Source organism: Pectinophora gossypiella, chromosome 17 (assembly GCF_024362695.1).
Source record: "Pectinophora gossypiella chromosome 17, ilPecGoss1.1, whole genome shotgun sequence".
NCBI lineage: Eukaryota > Metazoa > Arthropoda > Insecta > Lepidoptera > Gelechiidae > Pectinophora > Pectinophora gossypiella.
Window position 1 is genome coordinate 6,994,779 of NC_065420.1, and position 12,760 is coordinate 7,007,538.

The following is a 12,760-nucleotide window of genomic DNA, read 5'->3' on the forward strand; positions in this document are numbered from 1 at the left end:
TTAACAATGTGCCGATCGCTATTTTTTGCAAATAATCCTATATGTTTTTTTACATATATTAAGTTTTCAAAGATATATTGTGATGCCAAAGTTAAAATATTAATTTCTTTAAATTTATTTCTAAGTGACATCTTGGGTCCCAATTTGTAAATCGCCCGAATGGCTCGCTTTCGCTCGCTATGAAACATGCGTAAGGATAATATACAAGTAAGCGTTTCGATTCATTCCACTGAATTTCACCCGAAACAGTAACAATCGAGATGGAACGAGCGATCCACTTGCAGTCCAATAAAATAGAAGTGAACAAGAGAAATGTTTTACATGAACACGTTGTAACAACCTGTGCTAACAATATGTTTCGCTTAAAAATATACGGCTCGGAATGTTCACTGTTATTGTAGCTTCATACTCGAAACGTAGGTATCAAGTAAAAACACTATTCTATATTTCAATGGCATTGACACATAAATCTTTCTTTTTAATTTATGATTAGGCGTACATACCTACTAAAATTTTCGCAGTACGATCAGGACGCTAAATATCACACGTGAAACATTCTTTACAAGACTAATCTCTTGAATTACATGCTGACTTTGCAAGCTGTAAGTTTAAAGCCCGACTTTCGAATGCCGCTTGGAAGGAAATAATTGATCGCAAAAAGATTCTGATTTCGATAATAAAATATTTTTTTTCTAATTTGCGTAATTTGACTTTTGAACTCCTCGCGGAAAACACATTGTTTTATACTAATTGAATTTGACAACTTTCCTTGAAAATGATTTTAATTAATGTCTGTTTTGATGTTGATGGAAAGTGGCATAAACGTTGAATTGGTTTCATTAATTCTTTCACGAGATCGAGAATATGATACTCATGTCTGTTGAGTGATTTAATAATATTATTAATAAAGTAAGTATTAAAGCTACGTACGGTACCAGGAGTATTCTCGAGTGGGAAGATCGAATGGCTGGGTGTATAGGTATTATACTGGCACAAATTTTTCATTATTCTGACAGAGCCTTCAACGTTCTTAGTAAAGTTTAGAGAATATTTGCCTATTTCCTCAGCCTAACTTCGTACAGTATTTTGCTGTGGAGCCATGTTGCAGATGTCATCAGCATTTTTGTACTGCAAAAGCAAGCCCAAGACATCACTTATAAATAAAAGGAGTTATTATTTTAACTTTGACATCACCATATATCTATGAAAACTTGATATACTTACAAGGTGTTAGTGACATCGTAACGAATACTCAGGGGGATTATTCAGACCATGATTCTGAGTTAATATCAAGTGGAATTTTCCGTCGAAAAATTCTTTTTAAAAGGTTTTGCTGAAACCATCTAAGGAAGTAAGCAACCAAAATAACTAGTTCTATCTATTCATACTTACATCGTTTTTTATTAATATTAAAACATAGGTTTGCTCTTGACGACAATCTCACCTGATGGTAAGTGAAGATATAGCTTAAGGTGGTCGTACACACTTAGCAAGTAAATGCTTATTCACCCTAGTTTTTAAGATCCCAAGATTGTAATGATTCCCTGAAGTACCTAAGTTACTTTTATTATAATTAATTATATTTATATGTGACACCAAAACCGAATTGGTATTCGGTTGAATATACCGAATTCGAATCGAATATTCGACGCATCTCTAGTTCTTAGCCTCCTTCCTAATTTACAATAACATATCAACAGGGGCTTACGCACGCACAATTACCAGAAGCGTCGATAATCTTAAAAAAAGCACACTATATGTTTTTATATACCTAATGAAATATATCTGTACAGTATAAGACTAAGGAATAGGATGGAGAATCCTATAAAAATTAAAAGAAAAGATAAAAAATGTAAATAATAAAATATTTCTGCAGAGTATCAAATTGATGAATAGGCAACCTACATCTTTGACCTGCATCTATTCTATTCCTCGAATCTTTTGAGTCGTTAATTTCATCGAAGGTGCTACTATATTAAACGGACAATTTAAATTGATGACATCAATTTGACGACGCAGACGAGGGTGTGGTAATACCCTTATCCTAATCGACAATGGGTCTGTCACATACACTCTGGGTATTGGTAGGTTAAGGGCCTTCTCAACATTCCTTTGACATGTTACAAATTTCTGCGATACAAAAATTTTCGACAAAAACAAACGTCGCGTCTACGTTTGTTAAAGTTTTCTGAAAAGGAAACGAGTATTTATTTGACTGGGTCAAAGATAAATTATAAAACGCTAATATAGAAATAGAAGCTAGTCTATGATGATCAAAAATCAATCTCATTTTACTCTTCGATTTATTTTCGAATTTTATTTATGACTTAAGTAACAATGAGTACGAGGTTTGACCGCTTTTATTGATGACGTCACAGGAATGTATTTCCATACAAACTCCAAGGAAATCTTTCATTTTGACGTTTCGTAAAAAGTATCTCATTTGACTAGGTTGTCAAGTAGCCTATTTCGTATTGTGCGTAATGTAACACACACAAAATACAACAACAACAAAACACACCCTCACATCAACATACACATAACAAATACAACACACACAACCACTAAACAAACACAACACACAAATTACGCCTGCTTTGGTATTGACGTGCGCACTCAGCCTGAAACAGTATACTATATACAAATACATTCCTGTGGTCAAATTATGGGCAACTTGAGCTGTAGCTGTCCGAAAATTGAAAGAATCACTGAAGAAAGGTATCTGGGTGTAATTGTCGACCAAAGACTGTCATGGTATCCTCACCTTGAACACTTGATTACCAGAATAAGTCCTTACGACCGAGAAGATCAAGCATAAACATAAAAGACTCCTCTAACAACCTCCTAAATTATATTAGATATCGCTTGTCAGTCTGTCATAGCTTTTTGCATCTCAGTATGGGGCGGTGCAGCCAAGACTCGTTTTCTTGACCTAGAAAGAGCGCAGAGGGCCCTAATTAAAGTCATGTACCTATTTTAAGAAAAAGAGATTTTCGACAGAATCTTTATATAGTGAATGCAACCTTCTTACTATTCGACAGGTATATATCTTACATTGTATCTTACAGAAACATAAGACTATAACATACAATCGTTTAGTAAAATATAAAAGAAGAAAATACATTCTCTTTGAGGTACCAAAAGCTAAAACTAGTTTCGCGCAAAGGCAATTTTGCGTAAAATCGTCATATTTGTATAATAAAATAAATAAAGAAGTTTATATTTATGATAAATTAAGTCATGTATGTAAAATTATAATTTCTAAATGGCTTTAATCTAAAACCTATGACTATGCTATTCTAAAAACAGCACAATAAAAGTATAGGACACACGCACACACACGTACGCACGCACACACACACACACCGTAAACTTATTAGCATATTTGTGTATAACTAGCTTTTATAGAAGAGCGGAGTCTCCTGACACAGGCACTATGCTTGAGAGTCCAATCACCTTTATTACTGTAAATTGTTTCTAACTAATAAAGAATTTTGAATTTGAATTTGAACACTAACGTAAACACACGCTAAAATTGAAAATTATGCACTGCGCTCTACTAAAAACGGCAACGTAACATGTGAAATATGTTATACATTTTCTTCAGGTCTGTGCTTCATGATCTACTAATTGGATACGTTACTATTCTTAACCAACGGTAGAGATAGCAAGACAACAATGAAATAATTTTAATTTGCACTTACACTTGACATTAGTCCTTTAAGGTAGCGTATGATAAATAAGAACTTCTTCACTAAGACAGAACGATTCATCTTGTAAGGGTCTATCTCACTAGGACACTACGGTGGCGCCACTGTTGTATCGCCAACAAAATGTATGCAGTTGTATCTATACACTCTCCACGCGCGCACTTATCTCCAATTACGAGTAAGTAATCTTGCGCTGCTGGTAGCTTTTTTTCTTTTTTTTTACGTGACTTATTGTAGATTTGCCGCAGATGGCATTAACTACTTGGCCGGACAAATGGGGAGCGCTGAAGGCTCTCACCCGGTACAACGTTTAAGACAACAGGCCTGAGGGTGCCGAGTTGGGCGCGAAACTCGGCTCAGGGCGTCGTCTGAGAGAAAAATATTTGAAAGAATTAATCGACCCTAGTGAGGCTGCTGGTAGCGCGACCTAGTAATCTATGTCGCCCGTGTGAGATAGGGCCCTAAGTCACCATTTAAGAGTCTCCCTGATAAACAGCATGGAATTTTTTTAGATATTTTATAAATTGTAATATGTTTTACTTGTAAAGGGTATAATGATTTGGCTTCTGAGTTAATGTAATGTTATGCTTGAAAATTAAGTCGAAGTAGCATGTACATAACTATAAATTATTTTCCTAAGACTTCAAAGTACTTACTGGCTGATCACCAGATTGTCCGAAAGTAAGATGCTCCGTGCTTCGGAAGGCACGTTAAGCCGTTGGTCCCGGTTACTACTTACTGATGTAAGTAAGTAGTCGTTATATGAGCCATGTCAGGGGCCTTTGGCGTCTCAATAGTAACCCTGAGGCTGGTACTCCACCTCACAACCCACACAATAGAAGAGAAGAAAGTACTTACTTCAAACTGGGTATATTGAAGTTTCTCTATCTATGAACAACCTTGGCCGAATTTATAGTAAAGCTTTTAGCTTCAGTACAGGCATTGTACTTTTTTCCCGATATCATTATGTAGTTAAACGCAGTATAAGCTGGTAATTGGTTCTATCGTTTTGTTATATACATCCTTTGTCTTCATAAACAAAGATAGGTTTGAATTTAGAACGGATAAAGCGTATCCTCATTGTCTTTCTCTTTGTCTTCTTAAACTCAAATAAGTATATTGCTTTTTTTTTCACCTACTCAAAAGTTATTCCTCAAACACTTGCATAAAATCAAACGGTTGTTGACAATTGCAACATAAAAATACCTTTCAAGAAGAGGTTAGAAAAAATAATATTTATTACTTTTTCATATTTTATATTCTTCGGCCTACCTCTGTTTGTCAGACGTGTGAGCAACCTTTTGTAATTACCTACAGTAAATAATATATTCGAAGTGGCAAAACAATCAGCATTTTATTATTCTACGTGTGGTGAAAGTAATTGGATTATACATTATAATATTATATATTGGATTGTGTCACGATCAAACCACACTCATTTTAACAACGATAAAAGCAAATGAAACGCAAAGCAAACTGTGTAATACAGTTGTTAGTGACATCGTAACGAAAACTTTGAGGGATTTGTCACTAACACCCTGTCTTCAAAGTGAAACAGTTTTTTTAAGTAAATATATTTGCATTTTTCGCACAGAAGAACCTATTACAAGTAAGAACTAAAATAGATGATCGAAAACTTGCTTATTTTAAAATGTTTGGTATTTGTAAGAGACGCGCCTTAATTTCTTAGCGTACCTGCGTGTATACACATACTAAAACATGCACAAGAATGTACCTGATGTGGAGTTTAATAATAAAGATCAGGTATAGAGATTCAAGTTCGGAACTGGCACCTGGCGCCAGGTACCCAGAGGCTTAAAACTCGCAGCAGCTCCATTAAGTGACCCTATCAAGACAAACACACCTTAAGTTTAGCAAAATTTTGGCCTAAAATGTCTATTGGGAGACTTCCGGACTCAAAGTAAGTAGGTACACGTTTAAAGATAACCTCCAGTTCAGGGAGACATCGACAGCCTAAACCATGTGTTACCTAACGTCTATCTATATGCGTGTCGTATCCGAATATCCTGAACGTATATAGACGTGGCGTGGTTACGAAAGTAAACGTTGCTGAGGAGACTATACTAGACGTAGAACTTCTCAAGTCTAATAATATTATTCAATAATCCTACCTGGATACAGTAGTGACTATTCTGGTTTCTATCTAATGAGGGGCTTTCCAGGCTACGTTCCTCAAAAACAATATAGATGGCGCTGTATATATTCTTCGTTTAACCTTCTAATTTCATAGATAACAGACATATGCATCCTTTATCTTTGTTTTAGGGTATAAATGATTTGACCCTTTTTATCACACCAAGGCACAAAATTACATCTTCCACCCATTATTATTCTGATCAAAATAAAGAGAAGCAATATAGGTATCAACATAATTCTGTAATGTGATCCAAATATCAAGCAAAAAATATTTTTATATATGCTTATGCCATTACATTGTATTTTGGGATAGTTTTATTATCGTGTTAAAGCTCTACAACGCCATATGTCTATAATATTTTTGGTGAACATAGCCTGGAAAGTCCCTCATTAGATAGAAACCAGAATAGTCACTACTGTATTCAGGTAGGATTATTGAATAATATTATTAGACTTGTGAAAATCTACCTCTAGCATAGAATTAAATACGGCTACTTTCGTAACCACGCCACGTCTATATACGTTTAGGATATTCGAATACGACACGCATATAGACGTTAGGTAACACATGATTTAGGCTGTCAACCTGTATGTAACTTAGAAAAGTTTTAATTGCCTTTCTAGTTTAGTATAATATTTATATTTAAGTAATTAATAAATTATACATATAAATAAGTAACTCAATAGCTCTCAGGGTGATCATGCACCCATGTGTCTACCCTGAAGTAACAAAATAATCATCTCCGTCAAAATATACACGTTAATCTTTAATCTTTTTATAGTAATAAGGGATGAACCTTGGTGTATTATACTATCTGAGTATGAGTTGGACGGCAACCTGATATAGGCGTTGAAGTCTTTGAATAAGGGTTCTAGTGCGTGTGTCAGGATTAATGGCGCCATGTCTTCCTGGTTCGACATCTCTGTTGGTATCAGGCAGGGTTGCGAGGCGTCACCATGACAGTTTAATTTATTCATAGTTGTTTGAATGACTTGATAGAATCTGTGAGTGGGGTAAGAATGAGGAAGCTGCTTCTGAAATGCCTCTTGTATGCTGATCATCAAGTTTTTGTCGTGTCATCTGTGGAGGATCTTCAGTACATGGTAACTCTAATGAAGGGTATGAGAGTGAATGTTAATAAAACGAAAATTTTAGTGATGGAAAGAGAAGAGAATGTGTGTGGGAATGAAAATGTAGAACAAGTGAATAAATTTGTGTATTTGGGTACTATGTTTACAAGGGATGGTAAATGTGATGAAGATATAAAGAAACATAATTATTCAAAAATGTAATGTAATGGCAGAAGCAATATAAAAAAATTGTTGCTTGATATTTGGATCTGATTATGTAGAGGTATAGAATGATGTTACCTATATTGCTTCTCTTTATTTTGATCAGAATAATAATGGGTTGAAGATGTATGATACCCGGGTGTAATAATAAGGGTCATGATTTATACCAAAAAACAAAAATAAAAGACAGAAAGGATCTGTTATTTATGAAATTAGCTCGTTAAATGAAAGAGTTTTTACAGCGTCATCAATTTTTTTTTCGAGGAACGTAGCCTGAAAAGTCCGTCATTAGAAGTTGTTTCTATAAAAAAAGAAATAAAGAATATTGATTTTTTTTTGTTTTGGTTTTCCCCGAAGGGTAAGGCAAAACTAACTATGCCCATACAGCCATGTCTTACGTATTTTTTTTCTTGATGATTGATGAAATGATGAAAGATGATGATGATGAAACCTAAGCCCCCACCCTCGGAGTAGACTCCTACTCCGAACCCCAGACGAATTAACTCAAAAGTCCGCATAAACTTTTGAGTTATGAAGCGGCTTCCTGGCACGAAGCGAAAATAGGCAGATACACTTTGTTTATTGAATACTCCGATATAATAACACTCGCGAATGTCTTCCGACTAACTTAATGCGATCATGAACCACAAAACACCACTTCGTATTAATTATTTAGATTATTCAATGAAGAAAGCAACCGTCCCGTTCCCGTTTCCCGCCAAAAAGCCTAAAGAATATTGAATATTGAAAACTAGACCTGTCAAATTTTCAGGTTAGGTAAACGGCCCCCGGTGAAAGTGACTTTTGAGCGATTACAGACCATTTATTTTTGTATGAAAAACGCAGTGCTCTTGATAAACGGGTACATTAATCTTTTTCTCCGGGTCACACGAGCGTAAGGATAAGCCTTGAATAAACTCTCGCAGCTATCTTGTTCTTTAATGATGTATTTTATAATTTACCTACTTGTATCCAATACAGACTGAAATATGAGACATCTCATATTTCAGTCTGTTAATTCTAGTTAATTAACCTGGTCATGTGGAAATTAAATTACTTACATTAAACTACTAAAGCTTTATTTTAATGGATAATGGACAAACAAAGGAACAGCTCAGAGGTTAGGACAGGCCTGAACCAATGGTTGTCGAATTTGTTTTCGAATTCATATTTGGATCACAAATGATTATCACTTGCTCAGCGGAAAACGTCGTGAGCAAATATCGAGAGATATGTGACCTAACCTGTCTCTCTTTTATTTAAGAGCTGCGCTCTTGTCGGTGGAGCAATCGCCTTCATTACTCCATATATAGGGCGTGTAGAACGGTGGTTGCCCCAATCGCCTTCCGTTCCGCAGCACACCAACCAATTTCTCCATCGGTGATGTTCTAGCTAACCTGTATTGGGCTGGTTTTCCCTTCGCGGGTTGGAGGGTCAGACAGGCAGTCGCTTCTGTAAAAAACCGGACCTGTCAAAATTGCAGGTTAGGTAAGCCGACCCTATGAAAAACGGGATAATGCTAGAGAGATGATGAAGATAAATGGACAGGCAAAGAATACTTTGTCTCTACAAAAGTTGATGAAAGTATAGGTACTAATTATGAATAATGTAATACTACCCCCTCCGGGTGATTGAGGGGAGGCCTGTGCCCAGCAGTGGGACGTATATAGGCTGTTTATGTATGTATGTAGGTGGTGTACAGAGCATAAGAATCAAATAACATGACATAACCACGGCAGTGGCCTTTGGCGCTCAATAATAACCCTGGCACCAGTTTGTTTGAGATCAGTAATCCACAACCCACGTAGTAAAGGAAGACCGGGTGATGATGGTCTTCCTGGTCTCATCATCATCGGTCTCCGTGGTCCAGTGGTTGAGTGTAGGGCTCACGATCCGGAGGTCCCAGGGTACACTATAGAAGAAGAAGACGACCCTCCTGTCCTTATCTCACTATATGTGACACAGGTCGGCACAACCTGTATTCCTCTTCTGTATTCATCTCTGTCAGCGCAATCACACAATCCATCCACACTTTCTTGGGTCGCCCTCTAACTCTATAACCATCCACATTCATACTCGTCACTTTCCTCGTAATATGTCGTTCATTCTAATAAAAGAAGAACATAACATTTACAAAGAAAACAGAAACAACAAAACATCAATTACATAAGTGTTTCGTGGTCAAGGCCTGTAGCCATTACATAACAAATACTTTATTGCACAAACAGGAAAAAACAAAACACAAAACAAAAGAGAAATAGAATGAGTACAATAGGCCGCCTTATTGCTAAGTAGCAATCTCTACAATACATTAATACTAATTAATGTGTGTGTGTGTTTTTTTTATACATTAAGTATAGCAAAATAAAGTGAAATAAGCAAATAAACAGTACCTAAATAGTGTACTTAAAGTAAGTAGAATATAATGGCTACGTAAGAGGACCAATTAAAAACTAATTCAACTGTCTCCCACAGACCACGTCTAATGTAACTTGACCTAACGTCTGGTCAAAGCACTGGGTTCTAATTAAAGTTTCACATCTACTAACAAATTAAAAGTGTATGTGACAAATGTAAGCGGTTTTTTAGTAAAAATCTAGTGATAAAAACAATAAAAATCACATAATCCGGCCAAGTGAAGTCTACTTCAAAAAATAAATAATAGCACAAGCTGACTACTATATTTCCAATTGCGCTAAGTAGTCAGAGGTACATCCATCGCAGGAAGAACTAAGTACCTACTCTTCACTTTACTAATACTCTCGATTGTCTTGGTTCTCCGGAATTTTCCGGAAGAATTTTCGTGATTCACAATCTCGAAAACTCTTCCGGAAAATTACGTCATTTCCTTTTGAATTTTTAATGTTTTACGAGATATCGAGGAGCGTTATACATTTGAGTTAACTTTTAATCTTGTTACTCATTTTCACTGTTAGCTTTCATTAACGACATACGCAATTTATATTCGCAATTTATCGCGCCGATGATGTAACTTGGCTTTGCATATTAATTTGATTTTAGTGACGTCAATAAAATTGTTACTCTCGAATCGTTTTAGCCAGTCTGTTCCGTCTGTGGATACTTCCTGTCTGCCATTTATTTATTATTTAGTATTTAGTTATTTACGCAAAAAAACATAACAACATTGCAGGTTGACTTATTGCGCTGTATAGCGAGAAAACTTTATGATATCTAGGCATAAAATCTAATAAAAAAACAAAAAATAAATTTAAAATATTGTTTTTGTTTTCTTTATGTACTGTACTTAATTGTCATTTTATATTATACCTAATTAGAGTGTAAACTTAAAAAAAATACAAGCTGATTAATTACATCTTTTTATATAAAATAATAACAAGAAAATAAGAATAAGAAACATTTATCGTGAAGCTGTGTAAGTACATACATGCAGGTGTCAAATATTATAAAATTTGTCTCAACAGCATGTCCATGTCGGACGTACAATGTTATAAATAATGTCAGTATTAAACATCAAGGAATTAAGTAAGTACCTAATAATTAGTCACAGGGAACTTAAACATTTAGCTGATTAATTGTTTTAGTGACTATGTCGTTATCATCTCTCTAGCGTTGTCACGTTTTCCACAGGTTCTGAAAATTGTACAATTAATCGGGTACGTGAGTTTCCTCACCACGAAGCACAATATGGAGGATACAAACACGAATATCGTTGGTTTAGGCCCGTGTCTTTGCACCTGCGACCTCGCAATGAGAGTCGAGCGTTATTCTAACTAGGCTACCTTGGCTCTTTCGTTTTTTTTTGAAGATTATTGTAGATGTTTCGTTAAAATGTAAGTATTAAGTAATGTAAAATTTAAAAAAAACGTTTATATACTTATTTCAATTTTATGTCTGAACTGAAGCCAATTTATTAAGAAAATCCAAAATGAAATAATAAATAGGAGGAAAATACATACAACACAAGGTCGGAAAATCTGAAATCGCAATTTGAGTGGGCAGAGCTTAAAACGTCATCAGAATTTTTTTATGTAATTATTTTCTTTTGACGTAATTTATTGCAGATTATTGAGGTGTATTGTGAACCATGAATCACAGGCGAATTAATGATTGATTTGATTTATCTCGGATGATTAGAAGCAGTCCTAAGTTAGATAATGATTAATCATAGATTTTTACCTATGACAGAATGAAAGTTCCTGGCACTGGAGAATTCAACCATCTTCAATCAATAATAATTTGCATTAAAATTCCCACTGAGATACGAAAATTGATCTTCGGATATACACATAAACGTACATAAACTCACGCCTATTTCCCACCGGGGTAAGCAAAAAAGACTATGGAATTCCATTTGCTTCGATCCTGACACACTTCTCTTCGTCCACATTCATCAATTGTTTCATACACACACGCCGATTCAGAGAAGATCGTACTGAACTTTTTCTAAGGACATCACCAATCTGGTCATGTATGACCCTGGATATAATAGTTTTAAAACCGTAGTTAAAAAGAAGCTTTGTGAAAGGTTATAAAGTCACAAGGTTACTGACAGCAATTAGGAGTTACAAGACAGAATTGCTAGGAATAACCGTCTGGAAACCAGTGTTCAGCAGATAATTACTGATATTGTTTTACAAGTGCATAAACATAACATAAACAGTCTATATAAGTCCCCTTACTGGGAACAGGTTTTCCTCCTCATTCAACCGGAGGGGGTATCAAGCATACTCCACCACGCTGCACCACTGCGGGTATTACAAGTACTTATTAAATTTTTAAGAACGTCTAGGGCCTCCAAAACACAGCAACAACATAGCCTCCGTGGTCTTGTGGCTAGATAGAGTGTTGGGCTCACGATCTGGAGGTCCGGGTTCGATTCCCAATGGGGACATTGTCGAAATCGCTTTGGTGCCGGGCTACTAGCCTAAATCCCTCCATCATCAACCCGCCATGGAGCAGCGTGGTGGAGTATGTTTCATGCCCTCTTCGGTTGATTGAGGGAAGGCCTGTGTCCAGCAGTGGGACGTATGTAGGCTATTTATGTTATGTAAGAACGTCTACGGCTCTAAGATGTTTTTTTAAACCGTTGCTTCAAATTGTAACTATTGTACCAAATCAGTAAAGACGTTTCTTAGTAACTGTCCCCCTTCACATGTCCTGGATGAAGGCTTTAGTACAGCAGTGGGACGCGACGGGCTTATAAACATAACATCGTTCGAGATGATTCAGATGAAAGGATGTTATGTTTTATCTTTAGCTACTCGCCTACTCAGTCTTCTCCATCAACACACTCACGAACTTTGCAGAGTTCACAAACATGGCTACGACCTATTTCGGCACCCTATCTGTATTTTAACACGTGACTTTAATTAACCTCCACCAATTAATATATTTAAACTTAAGTAAACACACGTGAATACTATAAATAATTTTACTCCCACAGTAAATTGTCTACTTGACTGTTTTCGGATAAATATTCTAAAAATAACAGAATGTTATTTTCTCGAAATTATATTTTACTTTCTCGAACCACTAACGAGACCTAAATAACTGAATAGCTTATTATATACTCAATAATTAAAACTAAGAACGCATTCAAAAATATGCTGTCAATAAAA

General features: G+C 35.7%; 2 protein-coding genes across 3 annotated transcripts in view; both read left to right on the forward strand.

Moving 5' to 3' along the window:
* Window positions 1-12,760, forward strand: part of LOC126374375 (G-protein coupled receptor dmsr-1-like) — a 71,050-nt gene that overhangs the window by 19,183 nt on the left and 39,107 nt on the right. The window lies entirely within an intron of this gene.
* The window catches only part of LOC126374477 (ejaculatory bulb-specific protein 3-like), a 401,847-nt gene continuing 399,566 nt past the window's right edge, over window positions 10,480-12,760 (forward strand). Inside the window, exon 1 of one of the 2 annotated variants that reach the window (XM_050021139.1) lies at window positions 10,480-10,490. The gene's annotated coding sequence lies outside the window, so the exon portion shown is untranslated. Of the gene's footprint in view, window positions 10,491-10,704; window positions 10,716-12,760 lie in introns of those variants that run through there. The other variant, XM_050021141.1, reaches the window with a different exon arrangement.